We start from the raw sequence: 14,736 nt of genomic DNA on the forward strand, positions 1-14,736 counted from the left end.
GTGTTAACACAGTGTTAATATATTGGGGGTCATTTACTAAGGATCCGATGTGCGTTTTCCCGACGTGTTACCCGAATATTTCAGATTTGTGCCGATTTTCCCTGTATTGGCCCGGGCTTTTGGCGCACGCGATCGGATTGTAGCGCATCGGCGCCGGCATGCAAATCCGGGGGCGTGGCCGAACGATAACCCGACGGATTCGGAGAAACCGTCGCATTTAAAAAAAATAAAAGTGTCGCGGGACACGCGCTTACCTTCACCAGGTATAGGATGGTGCACTCCGGCGGACCTCGGGGAACTTCAGTGCAGCAGCGACATCTAGTGGGCGTCGGAGGAACTGCCTTACTGAATCGCCGGAAGATCCAAATCCAATAAGTAAATCTGCCCCATTGTGTTAATGCATGCGTCTTGTAACCAGCATATTAACAGCAATGTAATTCGGCAAATCTGCTCTTCTCAGTTGTTGTGATGCGCTTGAAAACTCATGTGTTAACGCCATGTGTGACCTCACCCTTAAAAAGCAACCAATAAATCTCAATAAAATGTGAATGCAAAAATTAATGAATTTTTTTTAAAAAACAGCACAAACTTTCAATGCCCAGCAGGGTTATGTGAAAAATGTTATCCATTTAAAGCACTTTTGTAGGATTTTTTTTACGCTTTTCGGGATTTGCAGTGCTGTGACAGGTATTTAACTGGGGATTGTGTCGCACCCGATTGGCTTTCATGCGACAGAAATCGGGGGGAGGGTGGGATCTTAGTGAATTGCGGCACAGGGCATTGGAGTCGGACAATGCAATTTCAGTGAACTTTTCTAAAACAGGTAAGCAAATGTGCCCCATTATTTTACTGCAGAAAATAAAAAATTACAATTCACAAAATGTTTTGTTCACAATCCATGGCGAAATGATGGCGCAACAAGAAAGACCCACATTGGTGTATGTGAGTGAGGACTCCACCAAGCTTATGTGAATGAGGACTCACACTGCGGTATGTGAGTAAGGGCCTACAATGGTGTCTGTGAGTGAGGACCCACACTGGTGTCTGTGAGTGATGACCCACACTGGTGTCTGTGAGTGATGACCCACACTGGTGTCTGTGAGTGATGACCCACACTGGTGTCTGTGAGTGATGACCCACACTGGTGTCTGTGAGTGATGACCCACACTGGTGTCTGTGAGTGATGACCCACACTGGTGTCTGTGAGTGATGACCCACACTGGTGTCTGTGAGTGATGACCCACACTGGTGTCTGTGAGTGATGACCCACACTGGTGTCTGTGAGTGATGACCCACACATTCGTGTCTGTGAGTGATGACCCACACTGGTGTCTGTGAGTGATGACCCACACTGGTGTCTGTGAGTGATGACCCACACATTCGTGTCTGTGAGTGATGACCCACACTGGTGTCTGTGAGTGATGACCCACACTGGTGTCTGTGAGTGATGACCCACACATTCGTGTCTGTGAGTGATGACCCACACTGGTGTCTGTGAGTGAGGACCCACACTGGTGTCTGTGAGTGAGGACCCACACTGGTGTCTGTGAGTGATGACCCACACTGGTGTCTGTGAGTGATGACCCACACTGGTGTCTGTGAGTGATGACCCACACATTCGTGTCTGTGAGTGATGACCCACACTGGTGTCTGTGAGTGATGACCCACACTGGTGTCTGTGAGTGATGACCCACACATTCGTGTCTGTGAGTGATGACCCACACTGGTGTCTGTGAGTGAGGACCCACACTGGTGTCTGTGAGTGAGGACCCACACTGGTGTCTGTGAGTGAGGACCCACACTGGTGTCTGTGAGTGAGGACCCACACTGGTGTCTGTGAGTGAGGACCCACACTGGTGTCTGTGATTGAGGACCCACCCTGTTGTCTGTGAGTGAGGACCCACACTGGTGTATGTGAGTGAGGACCCACACTGGTGTCTGTGAGTGAGGACCCACACTGGTGTCTGTGAGTGAGGACCCACACTGGTGTCTGTGAGTGAGGACCCACACTGGTGTCTGTGAGTGAGGACCCACACTGGTGTCTGTGAGTGAGGACCCACACTGGTGTCTGTGAGTGAGGACCCACACTGGGATATGTGAGTAAGGGCCCAAACTGGTGTAAATGACACTAGTGTATGTGAATGAGGACCCTTACTGGTGTATATGAGTGAGGAACCCCAATGGTGTATGTGAGTGAGAACTTATCATAGGATATGTAAGGGTGGCCCCACACAAGGATATATAAATGAGTACCCACACTGGGATATGTGAGTGAGAGACTACACTAGAGTATATGAGTAAGAAACCACACTGCAATGCACGAGTGAGAAACCAAGCTGGGTTATGTGAGTGAGGACCCATAATGGTGTATGTGAGTGAGCATCCAGGATATGAATGATACGCCACATTAGCATATGTAGGTGGGGCCCTGCATTGGGATTTATGAGTGATGCCCCACACTGGGATATATGTGAGTGAGGCCCCACATTAGGATATATAAGTGAAGACACGCAATGGGATATATACTGGGATATATGAGTAAGCAAGAGCCTAAACTTGAGTATATAAGTAAAGCAGGACCCATACTCTATTTCGGATGCGAAAAAGTACAACCACTATTGTGTGTAGACAAAACAAAGTCTATATTATAGTAGTCAAACAATTGCTTAAATCCAGTTGTTTTCCTTTCCGAATATAAATGAGAACCCTTTGTACTAGAGAAAACAAGTCTTTTTAACAATAAAGCCCATACAAGACACAGCAGCCGGCATTATCTCTAAAATATCTCTAAAATTCTTCCGTTTATAGCTGGACTCCGCTCTTCGTGAAGAACATCCGTCGTAAAACATCAGCGCTCTAGAGAACACATCTAATGATCATCACCTCCAAAGCTTCGATGAAATACTCTCCAGTATTAAGTATTTACTTCCCTCTGATTAAAGAGGGATAAAATAAATAAATTATTGATGTGATCATCCTGAGGCCGGCGCAAAACGCTTCAATTAATCTTGATTACATGATACCTAATGATTGCCGAGCTCACACCGGCCTCCTAATTTATCTTACTAGAATCATAGAAATAGAGTCATTTTCTTTCTGCGTTTTGAAATTAACAAACATAGTTCACCGGTGGCATGCCGAGAACACGGCGTAAGAAATAGCAGCACGAGGCGCTTGCCTCAGGATCCCGGTGTACCGCCATCTCACACATTAAATAATGGACTTGTTTCGGAGCGTTATGAACAGCCCTGTCACTGGTGAAACGGTTAATGCTGAATCTTCTCTAATTACTTGTAGATGTTAATTAGACCCTGCACATAACTCCCGAAAAACAACATAAAACAGGCCTTTAAATTTACTCCGGTTGTCTCGCTACCTACAAGACGTATCTAATTTGGCATTACTATTATCTGAAGACTAAGTGGATTGTGCTTCTCCAGTAAGTTTGCAATTCCCCCGATGATCTGACATATGCTGCCCCGGAATGCTGACTCCGGAAAGTTAAACACATTACTGGAATGACATTTCCCTGGATATTTCAGCCAGGATACATCTAGAACAAGGGCTTGGGTGGAGATACTAAAAATTTGGTTTCTAATCAGTTTTTTTTTTTTTTTTTGGAGCCATGGCAGGTGAACATAGAATATTGTAAAAAAAAATTGGGATATTACTTCTTGCTCTAAGATACAAAAATCCACGTAGAGTAAAAAAAAATCCAAGGCAATGGCCTACACGTTTCGGATGAGGAGCTCTTTATCCTTCTGTGGACTTATTACTTCTTGTCTAGCATTAAAGGGGTTTGAGGGGAAAAAAATAATAAACTATTCACAGAAAAGGTCCTTAATAAAAAATTGGTTGGGTGGGCATGTCAACCCCCCCCCCCCCATAGCACATGATAAACATAGAATTAAAAAATTAAAAAGGAAGCAGACAGCACCTCTCTGTGTGTAGTGGTCAGACCTGGTTACTGCACATGAGAACCCAATCATTTGAATAGGAAATAAGATGCAGCGCGGTGGTGTGGGATAGGGGGCATTTATTATCGAGTTTCAAACGGAAAGAAAAATTGGCAGAATTTTTTTTTCTTATTTATGAAGTGACAATATTGGTGCTTTTTTCGACTCTTTTGGGGCGCTAAATTGTGGCACAATTTATTAATCCAACAGTTTGTCAATCTGCTTTTCAGATTTATTTTGGGACGCAATTTTTGGGCGCCAAATCTTTAATTTTTTCCACCACAAACATAAACCCACTGAAAATTATAGCTCGCTTCCTGCGCCACCCTGCGCCCATATTAATGAATGCCTAACAGTGACTCTGTCCAGCCACTACAATTAGAATGGCGCTGTGTGCTTAATGTTCCGTTTTCTGTTGATTAGCTGCAACGAACAACTGATATGGGAGTTCTGGGCGTTAGACTCCCAGTTATATCACAGAAATGACCCATTCTTAGCATAGGTCATCCTTTTTTTAAAACCTGGAAAGCCCCTTTAAATGTATTTTCTAGCTGTGCAATAAATAAACAAATGATTGGAATATATAAAGTAATAAAATAAGTAAAATGTAACTTATCCCCTACTGAGCGGATACTCAATTGTCCGCTGCAAGTCTCTGCATCTGGCTGGACCTTCAATGAGGCATGGGTATATGACTGATGTAAAGCAACAATAGAGAAAAGGAAGAAAGAAATGTAAAAATCACAGGTGAAAATGTCTGAGGCATAAAACTGGTAAGATCAAGGACAACTGACTGCATCATTATCTACAGATTTTCATGGTACTGTAGACATTAGAGTCTACAAGAACAGTTAAACAAGCAAGGAAAAAAATTGGTTAACTTCCAGAAGGAAAAAAAATTCCAGTGTCCTATGAGTCATTGTCCGACTGATTAAAGGAAATCTACCATCAAAATCCACTCACACATTGTAATGAATGGGTTAAAACGAGACAGCCTCGGGTCTTCGGAAGACCTGAGGCTGACATAGCAACGGATCACCGCTCCCCAATGACGTCACGCCGCCATCTTTTTGAAGCCGTTGGTAGCTGCGGGATAATATGCAGCAAAGACTTACCGGCTATGGAGAGGGCTCAGCCCATGAGCCCTCTCCATGCACCTGACCTGCGCCATACTATTACGGCACGCATCGAGTAGGGGTTAAAGGGAGCCATCAGTAATTTGCCTATTAGACTACTACCAGTATAATGTCAAGCACTGCCACACCTTTTAGCTTTTGCTTCTTTAATGGACATTGGTGGTAGCATCACCCGGAAAATCAACTTTAAAGTGAGATGTAAGCTGGTTGTATAAAGTCAAGGAGGCGGAGATTTTAATACTGAAGTCAAGGTGGACAGCTGTAAACGCCTCCTCCTCTGTTATTGACAGCATGCATCAAACATCAGGAGATCTGTTTAGAAATGCATGACCATGAATTACTGTAAAGAGGGCTTTCTGAGGAAGAGAGAGCTTGACTTCAGTGTTAAAATCTCCGCCTCCTTGACTTCATGCAACCAATTTACATCTCACTTTAGATTTGATTTTCTGGATGCTGCCACCATACTGGGTCATGAAAGAAACCTGATCTGGAAGGTATTCATCTGGTACTGGTAGTGGTTTATGAAGTCAATTTCAGCTGACAGGTACCCTTTAACTATTCATAGATATTTCCTTTTACTTCCAGGCAAATATGAATGTTAGGTCCTAGTAAAATACCAATATATCTCCATTTTACTAGACTAAGCCACATCACTATAAATGTTCTCAAATTGATTGTATGTAATATGGGATCCATAGAATGACAATTAAGTACATGTGCATATCTCAGATCTCATAGTCTATGTGCAATTCTCCATGATCTTCTGGCACATTCTCCTACAAGAGCTGCAGAATATTAAGAAACCTTATAACGAGATTCTATAATTAAGTGACAAATAGTGAGAAACCAATCTTCTGGTAGAGCCGGTAGGGTCAACGATTTCATGGCAAAGGTCACCACTCCGTACTATGTATTAGAAATATTGACATGTATTATTAAGGTTCCCTAATGGTTACAATATATTTAACATCTATATTCTGTATTCTGTTTGCATTATATATATGTTTGTTTATATAAAAAGTTGATGAACTCAATTATTTCAAAAGAACATAGTGAGATAAGATAATTTCATTAAACTAATGTAATTTTATGCTTTAATGTAATGACCACCAACGAGTAGCATAAACCCACTGATTTAGGACTAATTAATTCTCTGGTCTGTCCATACGGACCACTACTTCATAGTTTCGGAGACAATTGTGCCTGCCGAATGTGTATCGCAGATGGTCCTGGTCCTTCAAGAAATCGAAATCCATCCTGATAAACCAGGGACACTTAGTCATAGATCTAGGCACCGGGACTGTGGTAATCTTCTTATATTTCTCATCCATGGTTTCATTCTTTCTAAAAACAACTTTTACAATTCATGCTCCTGAAGATGTGAGCCTGAAGGGCTTTGGAGGCGTTACAAGAGCCCCTCAGTGCTGCAGTTTTGCAGGCTGTTACAGTGAGTAGAACATGTCTCACCCAGCCCCCTACTCTCCACCTCCTCTTTCTGCCTGTGTAATCTAGAAGCACCAAGTAGTGCAGGTGGAACAGAGAACTGGTCTGCTCATTGTAACAGCCTGTGAAGCTACAACATGGAAAAAAAACACCAGTGCCTTCGTGGTTCAGTAACATAATTTTTAAAAGTTTATTTAAGAAGGAAGGAGGACAAAGATAACAAATATAAGAAGATTACCAGGGTGTCTGGATCTATGAGTAAGTGTCTCTAAGGGGTTTATCATGAGGGATTTTGATTGTGGATTTCCTTTAAAGCCGATCTCATAGAATAAATAAGGTTCAGACTTTAGCTCACTACTGAATCAATAAGGCAGCCAAATGTTGGTTTTCCCACTGTTAGCAGTTTCCGGGAATTTAGAGAGGAGGAACCAGTTGCTGGTACTCCATTGGGTTTCCTGGCCTTGATTTCAACTGACTTGCCCTTTTTTCACTTAGAATATAAGGGCTTTAAATATTTTCGATAATTCTTCTTGCAGGAAAATGACCTCTCTATCATTTTAGAGGGATTATTTTTTTTCTGTTAGGAACAATGGGGCTCATTTACTAAGGGTCCGCGGACCGGACAAATGTTGGATATTCCGACGTTTTCCCATTTGCGCTGCATTTAAAAGGGGATTGTATCGCGCGTGATCGGATAGTGTCGCATTCGCACCAGCTTTCATGCAACACAAATCGGAGGGCGGGCCATTGGACGTTCTGATGGATTCAGACAAACTGCAGGATTTAACTTAAAAATTGTGTCGCAAGCCATGCACTTACATACACCAGGAGGGAAGATGGTGAACTCCGGCGGACCTGATCGAGGGAAGCAACACATTGAGGAAATCGGTGCACGATCTAAGTGAATCGCGGCAGAGTGCATTATCGTCGGGCATTCTGGATCGGGGATTGCGCAAGGGATGGGTAAGTAAGTGTGCCCCATTATGTACAATACCCTAAAAGTATGGATTTCCCCCTAAAGTTGAAAGTAGTTTTTTTTTTCTGATATAAAATTAATAAATTAATAAAATTAAAAAATAACTAAAAATAATAATGCAGAAAAAATAACCTACCTGTGTTGAAAAAAGTTAAATTTCATTATAATAATTATTAGATCTGAATATTGCTATCTTTTTTAAAAGTATGCTACATTTGAGGTTGACAATAGCTTTGGATAAAGCATTACTTTGGGGGTCCTTAGAAGTTTCCATCAGAATCAGAGATCGATTGGTAACAATTTTTTTGTTTTATTAAAATGGTTATCTGGGTTTGTCAGATTGATCACCTATTGACAGGAAAGGACATCAATATATCAGATTAGGTTGAAGTCGTGGGGTTAGTATTGGGGCCAAATATTTTAAATATTTTTTTACTTTATAGAGAGTTTACACAGCATAGTTTATTTTCACAGATGACACTAAGCTCTGTAAAATAATTAATACAGAGGAGAAAAGTGTAATATTACAGAGGGTTTTGTGAAAGCTGGAGGGTTGGGTGGAGAAATGGCTGATGGTTTAATGTAGATAAATGTAAGGTTATGTACTTGGGCCATGAAACAAAAAAATATGTTCTAAACAGTCAATTACTTGGTAAAACTTAAGAACCCAAAGACTTCGGGGTATTGGTGGATGGTAACTTAATTTTAGTGACCAGAGCCAGGCGGCTGCTGCTATTGAAGCAAATAATGGGATGTATCATGAGAGGAATAGATTCTCATGATAAAGACATAGGGGGTCATTTACTACGTTGTTTTCCCGACGTGTTACCCGAATATTTTCGATTTGCGACGATTGTACCTGAATTGCCCCGGGAATTTGGCGCACGTGATCGGATTGTGGCGCATCGGCGCTGGCATGCACGCAACGGAAATCGGGGGGCGTGGCCGAACGAAAACCTGACGGATTCGGAAAAAACGCCGCATTTAAGATAAAAAATGTGTAGCGAAAATTACACTTACCTTCACCAGGTATAGGCCGGTGAATTTCAGGGCATTCCAGCGCGCCTCCGGGGAACTTCAGCGCAGCAGCGCCACCTGGTGGACGCCGAAGGAACTACCTTAGTGAATCCCGGCCGGACCCGAATCCAGCGCAGAGAACGCGCCGCTGGATCGCGAACGGACCGGGTAAGTAAATCTGCCCCATAGTTTTGCCCTGGTCAGACCACACATGGAATATTGTGGACAGTTTTGGGCACCAGTGTATAAAAAGAACATAGTAAATCTTTAACGGGTGCAAAGGAGAGCAACAAAGATTATCAGGGTGATGGGGACACTGGAAAACAATGATAGAGAGGAAAAACTTTGGTTTACTCTTATAGGTTGGATTTGATGGACCCGCTCATCCACAATGAAAATGAGACCCCTTTAATGGTGGCCTATCCTCAAAGACAGCCATCTTTTTTTGAAAACTTAGATAATCCCTTTAAAAAGTTTTTTCCCCTTGAAGGTGATAATGACTTGCCCATAGAATAGGTCTTCAATATTGAAACATTGGGAGTTCAACACTCTGACAACGGTTTCTGTAACACTGATAATGTAGTCTAACTCTCTTCTCTGTGTAGTGGTCAAACATGGGAGCTGCAACTGGGCTACCATTCACTTTACTGCACAGATAATGGAGCTGGACTTCTGCTTCTATTATCTTTGTGATGGGGGAGCCTGACCAGCGGTCTTATTGCAAGATCTCATCTGATCTGATAGGATCAATAGATAGGTCATCAATACCATAAAGATGATAAACCCCTTTAAGCCAATTAATTTACCCATGAACATACTATGACTTTTGCCTATGATTTCCTTTAAAAACCTTTACACAGAGAAAAGTATTTTATGATTTCAAAGGAAAAAAAAGCAGGAAACCTTTTTTATGAGTGAGACTTTAGTGAAGCTACAGCAGATGGTAAATTACATAGCGCCATAAAAAGCTGTCACAGGGGTTTAATTAATTGTTGTACAGCTCTATATTTCCTCCCAAAGTCTCTGATGATTGCTGTTGTAAATGTGTACAAAATGCAGATATTCCTTCCAGGTGCCTGAGTAACCAGGTTAATGCCTTAGATCAGAAGAATATACAACTGTCCATGGAAACCATCGTCAATTACTTTCCAATCTTCTTTTAGATTTGCTAACAAATATATAATCCGCAGTACTTTGCAAAAGTTTTAGGCAGTAGTAAAAAAAAGTTGAAAATATAAAAGTGTTAATAGAAGTTCTAAAACTTTATATTGCAGCAGGACAATGATCCCAAACATCCAGTCAATGTCATAAAATTATCTACAGCAAAAACATTGGCCCCTACATGATCTCAATGTGATACAACCGATCCAGAATTACATATAGAGACTGTCAAGGTAGGGAAGAAGTTCAAGCCGTGCACTTTCCATAACCTCTGTCCCTGCCTAATTGCCGGTTCTATGCTAAATTGCCGGTGACAACTATGTGACGGTCGGTTCTCTAGCTTTGTGCACAGAACATAAAGGCAACACTCAAGAGAGACATCAAACATATAGGGCGGTTAGGCATACAAAGTCAAGTTGGCTGCAAGCTACAAGATCGTATGACAAAGGGTAATCAAAGATACTTGCAATAGGGGTCAGATACACCGCAAAAGCCCAATAGAGTATGGATAACATCCAAACAATGACTTGTCGAGCAAGCAACTTTAAAGTAGTGAATGAGATACAGGTGCTGTGACTGGACAATGTCCAAAAAGCTGATTGGTGAAACAGCCAGCATTCTGATAGGACAGTGTGCACAACCAATCCCGGCTGAGAGCGGCTGCCAATCAGTCCTCTGCAGAACATAGACCTGGGTGTGCAACTACAAGCAGGAGACCATAGACTGATTCCCTAGCTCCTGAAAATGTTCTGTTGTATCAATGTCTTCTTTGTTCTATGTTGTGAGACTTAGGAGACACTGAGTTTCTCTGTCTCTCATTTGTTCTCTCACATGGGTCCACCTCTTCTGCAGCTCTGCTCTGCACCCGGAAAAGTTAACCTGTTGTGACTGACAGAGCTCTGCCCCAATTATCTGGGGCTGCTCATTCATATTGTGCCCTCAGTTTGGTCTCTGCTGGTTAAAGTTTATCTTTGCTTCCTCTGTACCCCATGAGAGTGAGACTGGTATTTTGATCTTGGCTTCGATTTTTGACTATTCTTCTATATCTCCAACTCAGTACTGCATCACAATCTGTATTGTGATCTGGATTGTTGATGATTCTTCTGTGTTGTATTGTTTGGCCTGTGTCGTTTTAGGGAGGGAATGACATCCAGTTACTGGCCACTGTTTAGGATGGACTCAGTAAAACCATTTGGGGGTCTCAGTTTTGTGGCTCACTGTCCTTGTCCATGTCATTACAAGTTCTGACAGAGATAAGCCTACATCCACAGAATAATCATAGTTCTCCAAGATATATGGAACAACCGCCCTGCAGAGTTCCTTCAATACAATCCAATTTAAATCCAATCAAGAGGCCTTCTAGACATCACTTCTTATGTCTCAAGGGGAAGGGAGGTGTGGAAAAGTATAAAAATAGAATTGTTATAGAAGTGATTAATAAAGGTCAGAATTTACTTGTCATCAGTACAACAACCATGGACCAATAAGCCAATAAATGCAGAACCCTATTCAAGAACACCCAACTTACCGATGACCCTTACTTACAAATGGGTCTCTTTGCCCACCCCGATCTCTGGTGATTCTCTCTGGATGCTGGTAATTTGCTCAACTTTGTCCCCAGGATGCAATGGTCAATATCAGGCTCTACAATGAATCTTTATTGTTGATGCTCCAATTACAGCCAAAATTATGAAATTCAATTTTCACAAATACTTTGGAAGTTATTTATCATTGGTTTTCCTGGACTTTTCTGTAGTCACATTGAGGGGTTTTGAGACTTTTCACTGCTAAAAAGTCTCACAGGACTATATAGACCTCTTTATGAAACTGACCTAAACATAGAACTACTGCGAGTGCAACAACGATCAATGCCAGATTCATGACTTGAGACTTTTGCAAAAAGTCTCATAAAAAGTCTCAAACTTACTCAAATTCCTGCTGGCCTATGTGCTGAAACTTTTTTCTGTATTTTGAGATTTTTTTGGGACTTTTTGAAAGAAAATCCCAGACAGAAAAATAGACTTTAAGAACATTTATTGAAGGGCCAAAGTTACTTGAATCTGATGGACAGTGGAGCTCGAAAAATAAGCATAGGACTGTCCCAAGGAGCTAATCTAATGAGAAATAACCTCCTTTGTATGGAATTTCACTTACAAAATATACCATTTCCGGCTTACAAAAAGTTTGATGGTCCCAACAAATTTTACTTGGAATTTTGCCAAATGCACATGCATGTAAAATTGTTTAAAACTGTTAATGTTTGTCACAACTGTGTTTATATTAATAACGATTATTTTTGTATTTGTCTTTGTTGAAGTTAAGGTGGTTTTATACGAGATATTGATGATTTTCAATAAATGTTGTCTACTTTTAACTGAAAATGAAAAGAACATTTTAAACTGGTCATAAATAATTCTAAATTATATCCGAAAAAGCTTTTTCCACCCTCCCAGTAGACATCATGGAAGACATTAAAGTGGTGACCTTTGACAAATCTTCAGAAATAATTTTTGATCTTTGTCCTAATTCCCCTCATTTCCGTGTAATGGTAACAAATCTATTCTTTCATCTTGTAATATACAAGTCATAGGTATAATTTTACATGCAAATTATCGGCACGGAGGGCGACATAACGACATCACCCGGTTGACCTTAAAGCCATTCCTGGTTGGAATTTATGTGAATTCCCAAGACATCTGCTAGCAGATACAATGATATATATAAATAATGCAAATTTCCTCTCAAATCCGATTTCCCTACACCTGTACGGGCACAAATGATATCAGCTCTGCGATTTGATAAATTACGCTTTTTAACAGAAAACCGAAATGCCACAGTTCATTATAAGAGCATTTATGGAAAGAGCTCAAAATCTCTGTAATGCCGGCTGCATGTTAAACAGGGCATGGGTTCGGGCAGAATCAAAAGCAACTCAAAACTTTTTGGAAGTACTTTTTGTTTTATTACTTGATTTTGATCAGTTGCAAAAATGGGGGATTAAGTGGATTAGCGTACAAGGACAGCTTATCATAATGGACCTTATACCAAGACTTTCTTAGTATGATCTCATTACAATGTACAAAAATATGAGTGGACAGTGGTGTGTACGTGCAGATTATGGGGCCTTATGGAGATATTCACTAAGGGTTTGCGCGCTGCACTATTGTTGGACATTGCGCCGTTTTCAGGTTTTGCGCGGCTTTGACAGGTATTTAACAGGGGTCTGCTGGGATTGTGCTGCAAACAATCGGATTTTTGCACAGTTACGCTGGCTTTCATGCGACAGAAATTGGGTGGCATCACACGATGCGACGGATTCGGACTGAGAGCGGGATTTAAATTTCAAATTGTGTTGCCAAACAATGCACTTACATGCTCTGGGAAGAAGAAGGTGAACTCCGGCGGACCTGAGCGGGGAAGCAACACATGCAGGATATCGGGCGCACGATCTAGTGAATCGCGGCACAGTGCATTATCGTCGGACAATGCACTTACGGTGAACTCCTCCGGACGGGTGAGTAAATGTGCCCCTATGTATCCCTTTTATGGATGATCCTGCATCTTTTGGGGGATGTCCCTACATCTTTTAGGGGACTTTGCCACTACCTTAATAGTCAAAGTGAGTCAAGTAGCAACTATTTCTTTTCTGCAGTAGGATTGGGACAATTGGAAAGTGTGCAAAAAAATTTACCCATGCATAGAGATAAGCGGACCTGAACTCTAAGTTCGGGTCCGGTGTTCCGGTGCATCTTACGCAACCCACATATAATAATAATAATAATAATCTTTATTTATATAGTGCCATCAAATTCAGTTGCGCTTTTTGGATTCTGGTTAACATATACAAATACAATAAGACAATACAGAGTAATAACATAGTCATATAAAAGAATAGGAGTGAGGACCCTGCTCACAAGAGCTTACAGTCTATGAGGATATGGGCATATTGCCGGAATGGCCAATGCTGCAAATTGAAGCCCTTTGCCAACTAGCTATGGTTGTGATTGACCAGGGGGGACACCTCTGGCCAATCACAGCCATTGCTAGTTGGTCAGGGGCGTCAATTTTTTGTATTGGCTGTTTTGGCCCCCAATCCGGCAATATGTTACAAATACATTTTTTTTCTGCCTAGACCTGTGGGCAATAGCATCTGTTACCCTGCATTGACATTTTAGATTCTAAATACAGTTTCTGGACTGATTATACCCTACTGTACCAGTGGATGGCCTGCGCAGAGCCCCTCCACCGCACCAGCCATTAATTCATTAATGTGCGTCAGACTTCGTCAGTGCAGAGCTCGGCAATACTAGTCTAGTGCTGCCCCAGATTCATCAGTGTCGCAGTATAAAACTGTTGAGTTATACTTTTAGATCTGCTTCTAGCTGGTCAAAACTGAGCGCCACAATGGGGAGCACCCTCCTTTTTTTCGGCGCACGCACTATTTGGAACCTGACCACACCCCAATTCTGGACATGTAATACAACAGCAAAATAGTGGTTTTAGACATTTTTTTTGGTGCCAGTCTGGTAATGAATGAATTCCCACCAATGTGTTGTTCCAGTACACAGTACCTAAACCCTTCTTTTTTAGGGGTTTTCTTAGGTTCTCACTTCATTCAAATGCCGACATAGAGTTTGTACTGACACTGATGCACCAAGTTTGACTTTGGAACTTGATTGAGGCTGCATATCCACCATCAGTCTTTTCATAAATATTTCTTCTTCTTCGGGCTATAGGGTGTAAACTTCTTTATTATGTTGCATTATGTAGACAAAAGAACATTCAAATCTCTGAAAATGGACTTCAGAACATTCAGATTTTTATATCGGTCACCTCTTTTACTTACCACCTGTGATTTTGAGAGATAATCATATGCTTGAAACAAAATTTTTAACTCACAATTTCAAATAGGTGCCAACAGTTTTGTCCGTCCCATTTTTGGATTTTTGCATACAATTTTGTCCAGGTAACCAAATAGCTTTCTTTGTTAGTTAAAGAGTTAGAGAGTCCTTAACACAACAAGTGTAACTGCAATTATTTTCTGGGA

The sequence above is a fragment of the Engystomops pustulosus genome, chromosome 6, assembly GCF_040894005.1.
Source record: "Engystomops pustulosus chromosome 6, aEngPut4.maternal, whole genome shotgun sequence".
Lineage (NCBI taxonomy): Eukaryota > Metazoa > Chordata > Amphibia > Anura > Leptodactylidae > Engystomops > Engystomops pustulosus.